This window comes from Carassius carassius, chromosome 9 (assembly GCF_963082965.1).
Source record: "Carassius carassius chromosome 9, fCarCar2.1, whole genome shotgun sequence".
NCBI classification, from domain to species: Eukaryota; Metazoa; Chordata; class Actinopteri; order Cypriniformes; family Cyprinidae; genus Carassius; species Carassius carassius.
In genome coordinates this window covers 8,338,652-8,349,205 of record NC_081763.1, presented here as the reverse complement: position 1 = coordinate 8,349,205, position 10,554 = coordinate 8,338,652, and the positions used below count along the sequence as shown (strand labels likewise).

At 38.3% G+C, this 10,554-nt stretch overlaps 1 long non-coding RNA gene across 1 annotated transcript in view; it reads left to right on the top strand.

The window, feature by feature from the left end:
- LOC132148850 (uncharacterized) overlaps positions 1–10,554 on the top strand; it is a 299,074-nt gene that overhangs the window by 74,030 nt on the left and 214,490 nt on the right. The window lies entirely within an intron of this gene.

Below are 10,554 nucleotides of genomic sequence, written 5' to 3'. Positions count from 1 at the left end.
GAGCTCTTTTATAAACTGCCATTTCAGCCAATAACCGCTTAATGGCCAATTTAACCTTCATGTTCTGTTGAGATAACATATACTTCACCTTAGGTTGTGTCCAAGATGATTCATACACCACGGTAACGCCCTTTGACAACAGTACGTTAAACGTAAAAAGGTTAAGAAAAGTTAATTTTGAGTATGATGGATTTCAACCTTTTAATTGGTCCCCCAAAGTCAAAATACATATGCCCAAACACTGTACACAGAATTGTTTGTCTTGTACTTATGCTAAAATAACAAAAATAATAATTAAGTTGTGTGTTTAAACTTAAAACTTAAACTTAAAACTGTTTTGTAAATTATTACATTAACTATTATGTCAAGTCAAGTCAAGTCACCTTTATTTATATAGCGCTTTAAACAAAAAACATTGTGTCAAAGCAACTCAACAACATTAATTAGGAAAACGGTGTGTCGAATAATGCAAAATGACAGTTAAAGGCAGGTCATCAATGAATTCAGTTATGTCATCATGCAGCTCAGTTCAGTTTAAATAGTGTCTGTGCAATCATTTGCAATCAAGTCAATGATAGCGCTGCAAATGAAGTGACCCCAACTAAGCAAGCCAGAGGCGACGGCGGCAAGGAACCGAAACTCCATCGGTGACAGAATGGAGAAAAAACCAGGCTCAGTTGGGGGGCCAGTTCCCCTTTGACCAGACGAAACCAGTAGTTCCATTCCAGGCTGCAGCAAAGTCAGATTGTGCAGAAAAATAATCTGTTTCCTGTGGTCTTGTCCCGGTGGTCCTCTGAGACAAGGTCTTTACAGGGGATCTGTATCTGGGGCTCTAGTTGTCCTGGTCTCCGCTGTCTTTCAGGGATGTAGAGGTCCTTTCTAGGTGCTGATCCACGATCTGGTCTGGATATGTACTGGATCTGGTGGCTACGGTGACCTCGGAATAAGAGAGAAACAGACAAATATTAGCGTAGATGCCATTCTTCTAATGAAGTAGCAAGTACATCGGGTGTTATGGAAAGTGTTCCCGGTTCCGGTTTACCTAATCAATGCAGCCTAAAATCCTTTAACGAATTTGGATATTAGAAGCATATTAGTATGTTATGTGTAAGCCAGGTTAAAGAGATGGGTCTTTAATCTAGATTTAAACTGCAAGAGTGTGTCTGCCTTCCGAACAATGTTAGGTAGGTTATTCCAGAGTTTAGGCGCCAAATAGGAAAAGGATCTGCCGCCCGCAGTTGATTTTGATTTTCTAGGTATTATCAAATTGCCTGAGTTTTGAGAACGCAGCGGACGTGGAGGATTATAATGTAACAGGAGCTCATTCAAATACTGAGGAGCTAAACCATTCAGGGCTTTATAAGTAATAAGCAATATTTTAAAATCTATATGTTGTTTACTAAGCGTGCAGAACAACCACCCAAAAAAGCATTACAATAATCTAACCTTGAAGTCATAAATGCATGGATTAACATTCCTGCATTTGACATTGAGAGCATAGGCCATAATTTAGATATGTTTTTGAGATGGAAAAATGCAGTTTTACAAATGCTAGAAACGTGGCTTTCTAAGGAAAGATTGCGATCAAATAGCACACCTAGGTTCCTAACTGATGACGAAGAATTGACAGAGCAACCATCAAGTCTTAGACAGTGTTCTAGGTTATTACAAGCAGAGTTTTTAGGTCCAATAATTTACACCTCTGTTTTTTTCAGAATTTAGCAGTAAGAAATTACTCGTCATCCAGTTTTTTATATCGACTATACATTCCATTAGTTTTACAAATTGGTATGTTAAGTATTAAATTATGTACTATTCACTTAAAAAATTGCAACAGATGGCTATTTAAAGTGGTCTTCTTCTTATCATTTCTCAGAGTGAACACAATTCCCACACTGTTTAAACTATAGTATATGGTTACAATACGTCCTCTTTTTCCATATTTTTGTATTGCCTAAAATGTCTGGGTTTTGACTTTTTTTACATATTATTTTTCTCATTGCTCAAGGTAACTGAAAAGCAGTTTGCCCAATAGCGTGCAGGCACTGAACGTAATCGACCAGTCGTGGCTTGGCGTGAAGGTGGGATTTATAGAGAATGGTCAAAGAGCAATGCAAATACACATAGGCCTACATATGGGATGCATTTGAAAGCTGAAATATGCTGCCTCCGGAGGTAGGAAGGCAACAATGCCTGACCGAATCCAATGATCAGATCACATAGATTTCTTTAGTGGAATAATTTTTGAAGGCAGCACAGATGTATCTTTCGCAGCCTTTGATATCCCACAATCCTGTCCATTAGATTTCATGAAAGTAAAGAGAGCATCTGAAAGTTGCGTTTGGTGGTCAGTTTGTGTGTAAATTTCAATTTTTACCAACTTTTTCTACTTGTGATGTAATTTTTAGTGAGGCATTAGTAATTACAATTTGCTTAGTTATCACCAAAACAAATAAAAGCAAGACATTTTAGACAATTTAGAAATCCCAGCCAGGACACGTCCAGGACAAAGAGGACCCAAACATATGTAAAGTATGCAAACTGAAACGCACGTCTTGTTTTAAACTGCATTTATGTTTAAAACCTCTTGTTTGGCTGACAGTATCTAATAATGAATCAATGAATCACAATGTGAAGATATTAAAACATTGCTCTTTATTAAGTTAGAGAAAAAAATATGTAATAAAGCTGTTGTATTGAAGCTGAAGGTATCGGGTTAGCGGATCACCTACTGTAGACTGGAGAGAAAGGGCACTTTAGCATCTTGATGAGCTTTCATTACTTTGTATAAATGTTATTGACATCGATTTTGTGTGGATTTTCGGTGAATTGCGGCTCGGTGTGGTAGATGCCAACCAGTGTTGCCGGGTCTGTGGTTGTTTTTCATGTCGGCGGGTCGGGGCGACCCCAATGCGGATAGCGTGGTTTTTGGCCCCTAGGATGCGAATTTTTGCTGGGGCAGCTCTGCTAAGGGACGTGTGTTTTGGCCCCGGGATGCGTTTTTTTGTCGGGGAGCCTCCTGGAGGCGCGATTGGGCTGGTTTTGGACTGGTTTTGAGGGGCATTTGGGTGGGATTTGTTGTGGGGGCCTAGGCGGCCCTGGTCTGGGCGCACGTGCTGGAGATGTGCTACTGGTTACGGGAGCGTCTTTGCTGGTTAGATGTGCATGAGGGTCGCATTCGATTTTTTGCACAGCCCTAATTATTATTATTACTGTTGTTGTAGTTATTATATTATTATTTATATAACTATTGCAATTGTACTTTCAATACAAAATATTATCATCATCGCCATATTTAGTATTACTATTATTACTGTTATTACTGTTGCTATTATTATTGATATAAATGTTGTTATTATTATTATTGTTATTATTGATTTTATCAATATCAACATCATCACTTTTTTTTTTCTTTTTTTTGTTAGCATGAGTACCAATACTGTTATTTTTATTATCACTGTTATCAATGTTATATATTATTATTATTATTGATATTACTATTGCCGTCAACACAACTTATCACCAGTTGTATCCGTAGTATCATTATTTTATTATTACTGTCATTGTTATTACTGATATTACTGTTACCGTCACCAGTAAATATTATTATCATTATTATTATACATGCTATTACTAGTTAAATACTATATAAATATTACTATTATTATTTGTCGTTGCTGTTTTTTTTTCATTGTTGTTATTATTACTGCTGTTTTATTGTTGTTTTTGTGTTCTGTTGTTGTGTTATGTGTTTACCTTATGTATAATAAATAAATAGATAAAAAATAAAATAAAAAAAAATGTTATTGTCTTTGGGAAAATAAGTACTTTTGATTAATATTAAATCAAAATGTGTGATATATAATATCACTTATATAATATAATTTGAGAAGAAAAAATGGCTGGAACAAATTAGATAATTATTATTATTATTATTATTTATTTGGTCCAAAGTTTTTTTTTTAAGTGTATTTTCAGTTCTGCCTGAAGATTGTTCAAAATATTATTTTTTTGTTCCACTGAAGAAAGTAAATCATACAAATAGGATGTCATAAGGTTGAGTTCTGTAGGGTGAACAGTTTGTTTTAAATCTCCAGTTATATTTCGGGGCCAGTGTGTGCACTGATGTTGATGTTTTTTTTATAACACCTAGTTTATATGTGGCTGCTGTCTTCCTCCTATGCGGCTTCAGAGGCAGAGGCTTAATGGCCTGTTGCTGGCAGTAATACTGTGCGGGGCGGCTTGGGTCACAAGTTTGGTGACAGTTTCCATGTTCGTTGAGAAACACGCAGCGGGGGGCTGCCACCTCTCCTGTGACTCCACCCAAATTGAAAAAAAAAAACATTTGAGTTTCTCTCTGGTTCTTTTTTTCCTTTCTGATCCAGGTGCTGCTGGAAGCTTAGTATTCAACACAACTTATCAGTTTCTTGGCAAACTAACAACGTCAGTCACCCTCAGACATAACATACATTTGTGTTTTGAAGAGACATAACTGCAACTCAATATTCACTTAAAATATTCTCCTCCACAACAGCTCTTATATTTCATTCATGTTCATGACATTCAATTACAGCACACTGTCAAGTCTGAAGATATAATTCAACAATTTTAATTCAACTACTTAAATGTTTGCTTGAGATTAGCTGCATGTATTTATAATGTTTTTAAATCCATTTTAAGCACATAACGTCTGAAGTTAGTGAAGCATCTCTGCAGAAGCGGCCCTGAGGTCTTCCATTTGACTTCACATCTGAGGAATTAATCTGTTGGCATTTATCTGTGTCATATAACAGCCCTGTGGTGTCGCGTGTGTATTGTCACGACCTATGATCATCAGCGCTCTGCATCACAAATGTGACTCAGGATTCACAGATGCACACAACATACTGATTCCTTCTCATTTACAGCAGAACAAAATCATCCAAACTATGACAGGTAGACAGGGATGGGCTCCTGTTTGTTGCAATTTTTTCTCCAATCATTGTCCCCAGTGGCTGTACTGTCAATTTGATTATGTAAATTTTCAACGGCCATCTCATCTGTTAAAAGATTATTTGTATTCAAACATTCATTCTTGGCTTTTGACAGAGGCTCTTAAGATGAACTCCTACAATATACATATGAATTTGCTTGGGGTTATTTGAGAAAGAAAAAGATCAAATAACCTTTTAGTTCCTGAGGGTGCTGCCGTTCTGCAAGTGCTGGGCTGTTTCGGGTGAGATTTGGATTAGAGACCTAGAGATCTCAACAAAGACATGATGCAATGCTTTTGGGCACAGTGTGTCAAGCTTGGTTGAGGGTGTGTTTGAGTGCATGTGTGTATGTGTGTGAGAGAGAGAGAGAAAAAAAGGCTGTGCCACTTACTATGTAGTATGTACTGCTAGAAAGTAACTAACTAAAAGTAGCAGTGGGGTTTTTTTTCCAGTAGTGAGTAGATGTTGTGTTAGGGTTAGAGTTTCAGAGTATATATTTGATAAATGTATGCATTCCCAGGAGCATCTGTTTGCTTAATAAAAACGAACAAATAAATAAATACAATAAAATCTGTCATGAATTATCCAGTCACCGTGTCGCCCCGCAAATACACTATTATTTAAAGGTTTGGACTTAGTAAGATTAAATTATTTATTTTTTTGAAAGTAAGTAGAAGAAAAAAAGATATATGACTTAACATTTTTAAAACAGTGACACAGTAAAAGCTCATATTATGCCATTTTTAAAGATGCAATATAAGTCTTAGCTCAAGTTTAAAGTTTCAGATTAAGAAACACAACAGAATTTTTTTTCCTTGCTGTAAATTTCCCATTTTTGGATGGCAACTAAAACATGCTGTTTTTATGTGTGTTTCTTTAAATGCAAATGAGCTGCGATGGTCCTTACTGCAGAATACAAGTTCCAGGTGGTGTGGTTGGATCCAGATCCAACTCCTCCCACCTTACATATTTAGTGACCAGGCTTGTCAAGCTCCTAGGAAAAAGTCCATATGTGCTATATTGCTGTTTATGTTATATCTAATTTTATAGACTGTAAACAATTAATTTCTTTTATTTTTTCTAAACTGTTGAACATAAAAAGATATATTGAAGAATGCTGGAAACCAAACAGTTGACTCTAGGCACTGGCATCCATAGGATGAAAAAATACTATGAAGATCAATGGCTACCATCAATGTTTTGGTTACCAACATTCTTCAAAATATCTTATTTTATGTTCAGCAGAAGAAAGAAACTCATACAGTTTTGGAACAATATTAGGGTGAGTGAATTTTATCAGAATTTACATTTTTGGATGAATTATTCCTTTAACAATCTTTGAGCTCATAGTAAGTCTGTCTTGAAAAGTTTAAACATAATTCCATATGTTGAACACAGCAGATTCAGACGTGACAAAAGCGCTTTGAACATACATCCTCTTTCTTTATAATGTATAATCATGGTCCACCTGTGAATCTTGTTTTCCATTCCTAAGATAAAATAATATGAGAGGCAGCAATATTTGAAATCAAATCAAATTGACATATCAAAAAAGCATGCAGAATCCAGTACGCTTCGATGTGAAGTGTGCCGTAAATAAAGAAGTTTCAATATTAACAATTTCTCTGAGTACAAGGCAAAAACCACAGCCTTTCACATACTCACAGAGGCTTGAAAATGTGAAATATCTTCCTCAGAGGGGGATGTCTGCTGACATTTATGTCACTGACTCTCTGGTTTACATTAAATATTGATGTCAGCCCACCACAAGTCATGACCTGTAGTCAACTAAACAGACATCAGCTCCCTATAGTCTTTCTTTAAATCATTCATTAGTAGTGTCAGATAAGTTGAACATGATTTACTACTAATAATACTTGGGTTACTCAGAGTAAGTACGAGAACCTTTTAATTATTTATGTATTTTTTATAAATTAGGACTCTCTTGACTTATGACTGTAAACACTTATGAAACACCCAAAACACACTGGCTCAGGCATGGCCAACATCAGTCAGATTCACAGTGCTGTAGCCCTAATCAAACACATCTGAACAAGCTTACCATAGTCTAAGGGTTGCTAGAAAGATACAGGCAGGTGAGTTTTAATCAAGGTTGGAGCAAAACTCTGCAGAGCTGTGGCTCTCCAGACATGAGCCACTCCTAGCTGCTGAATGGGAGGGCTCTCTTGACAGTAAGCACATGTAAAACACCCCAAACCCCCTAGAAATTCCATAAAAACCACCCAACGTTGATACCAGAATATTACAGTCATGGCCAAAAGTTTTGAGAATTACATAAATATTGGAAATTGGAAAAGTTGCTGCTTATGTTTTTATAATAGCAATTTGCATATACTCCAGAATGTTATGAAGAGTGATCAGATGAATTGCATAGTCCTTCTTTGCCATGAAAATTAACTTAATCCCAAAAAAACATATTCACTGCATTTCATTGCTGTCATTAAAGGACCTGCTGAGATCATTTCAGTAATCGTTTTGTTAACTCAGGTGAGAATGTTGACGAGCACAAGGCTGGAGATCATTATGTCAGGCTGATTGAGTTAGAATGGCAGACTTGGCATGTTAAAAGGAGGGTGATGCTTGAAATCATTGTTCTTCCATTGTTAACCATGGTGACCTGCAAAGAAACGCGTGCAGCCATCATTGCGTTGCATAAAAATGGCTTCACAGGCAAGGATATTGTGGCTACTAAGATTGCACATAAATCAACAATTTATAGGATCATCAAGAACTTCAAGGAAAGAGTTCCACCAGTGCAGAGCTTGCTCAGGAATGGCAGCAGGCAGGTGTGAGCGCATCTGCATGCACAGTGAGGCGAAGACTTTTGGAAGATGGCCTAGTGTCAAGAAGGGCAGCAAAGAAGCCACTTCTCTCCAAAAAAAAAACATCAGGGACAAATTGATCTTCTGCAGAAAGTATAGTGAATGGACTGCTGAGGACTGGGGCAAAGTCATATTCTCCGATGAAGCCCCTTTACGATTGTTTGGGGCATCTGGAAAAAGGCTTGTCCAGAGAAGAAAAGGTGAGCGCTATCATCCGTCCTGTGTCATGCCAACAGTAAAGCATCCTGACACCATTCATGTGTGGGGTTGCTTCTCATCCAAGGGAGTGGGCTCACTCACAATTCTGCCCAAAAACACAGCCATGAATAAAGAATGGTACCAAAACACCCTCCAACAGCAACTTCTTCCAACAATCCAACAACAGAAGAACAATGCATTTTCCAGCACGATGGAGCACCGTGCCATAAGGAAAAAGTGATAACTAAGTGGCTCGGGGACCAGAATGTTGAAATTTTGGGTCCATGGCCTGGAAACTGCCCAGATCTTAATCCCATTGAGAACTTGTGGTCAATCCTCAAGAGGCGGGTGGACAAACAAAAACCCACTAATTCTGACAAACTCCAAGAAGTGATTATGAAAGAATGGGTTGCTATCAGTCAGGATTTGGCCCAGAAGTTGATTGAGAGCAATCCCAGTCGAATTGCAGAGGTCCTGAAAAAGAAGGGCCAACACTGCAAATATTGACTCTTTGCATAAATGTCATGTAATTGTCGATAAACGTCTTTGAAATGTATGAAGTGCATGTAATTATATTTCAGTACATCACAGCAACAACTGAAACAAAGATCTAAAAGCAGTTTAGCAGCATTTTTTTTGAAAACTAATATTAATGTAATTCTCAAAACTTTTGGCCATGACTGTACATGGGTAGAGGCTCTTTTTTATTACTAGTACACTGACTGTTTATTAAAATACTGTATTAAGCACATATTAATACCTTATTTGCATTAACCATATTTTAGATCCCTTAACACTACCCTAAACCTAAATATAACTACTTAACATACTATCAATAAGCGGCAAATTAGTAGTTTATTGAGGGAAAACTCTTAGTTAATATTTAATTTTTAAAGGGTTCATATGATGCAATTTCAAATTTTCCTTTCTCTTTGAAGTGTTACAAGCAAGTTCGTTAAAAGATAAGATCCCTACAAGATATTCTTTATAAAAGTTTACATCTACGCCTTCATAAAACACCTCGTTTAATGTTCACGCAAAGAAAGAAGATTATTCTCAATGTAGTATTGTTGCCACCACCATTGTTACACTCGGTCGGATCCAAATGCAGGCTTTATTGTAGAGAATTGTGAAACAGCCAGTAATCAAAGAACAGCATCAAGTATGTCGAAGGATATCCAAAATCAGGTCAGGGCAGGCAGCAAAATAATAAGAATAAACCAGATAAACAGTCCAAGGTCAAAAACAAGGAGGCAAGGCAAAGCAAAGAAACGGTTACAGGGAAACAGGGTACAGACTAAACAATAATCAGCAAACTGTGTGTGGATGTGTGCAACCTTTATAGTGTGAGACTGATGAGGTGATGAGATCGTGATCGTGACATAGCCCCCCCCCCCCCAACCAAGAACCAAGGCAGAGCCGACGGAACAGGAGTCCACCAAGGTGGAGCAGAGGACCACCACAGTCGAGCAGACAGGACAGAAGCTCACCAGGGCGGAGCAGAGGACCACCACAGCCGAGCAGATGAGACAGAAGCCCAACAAGGCAGAGCAGATGACCACCACAGTGGAGTCGATGGCACAGGAGAGCAAGTCTGGTCAGGTGGGACTGAAACAGAGAACAGAAAAAGGTTAATTGCGGCCCCCGTGGCCGTGATGAGAGGGTAGAGAGCTCCCAAACGGCCTCCATAGCCGTGACAGGGCAGGCTCTGGAAGTTCAGCTGAGACGTGATGATGCTCTGAATGATCAGCTATGATGTGACGATGCTCTGAATGTTTAGCTGAGATGTGACGAGGCTCTGGAATTTCAGCTGAGACGTGACGAGGCTCTGAAGAGTCTGCTGAGACGTGACAAGGCCCTGGAAGCTCTGCTGAGATGTGACGAGGCTCTGGAAGGTCTGCTGAGATGTGACTGGGCTCATAAAGATCAACTGTGGCTTGATTTAGTTCACGAAGATTGTTGGCGACTTGACTTTGCTAATGAAGACCAATGGTGACTTGATTTGACTCATGAAGTTTAACTGTGGTTTTACTTGACTCATGGAGATTAATGGTGACTTGACTTGACTCACGTAGATCATTGGTGACTCGGCTTTGTTCATGAAAATCAACTTTGACTTGACTTTGTTCCTGAAGATCAACTGTGGCTTGACTTGACTCATGAAGTTTAACTGTGGTTTTACTTGACTCATGGAGATTAATGGTGACTTGACTTGAGTCACCTAGATCATTGGTGACTTGACTTTGTTCATGAAGATCAACTGTGGAGTGACTTGATTCATGGAGGTTAAGGGTGACTTGGCTAGACTCACAAAGATCATTGGTGACTTGACTTTGCTCATGAAGACCAACGGTGACTTGATTTGACTCATAAAGTTTAACTGTGACTTTGCATTATTTGTTGGGGTTAATGGTGACTTGACTTAACTCTGGAAGAGCAACGGGGACCTGACTTGACCCTGGAAGAGCAACTGGGACCTGACTTGACCCTTGAAGAGCAACGGGACCTGACTTGACCCTGGAAGAGCAACGGGGACCTGA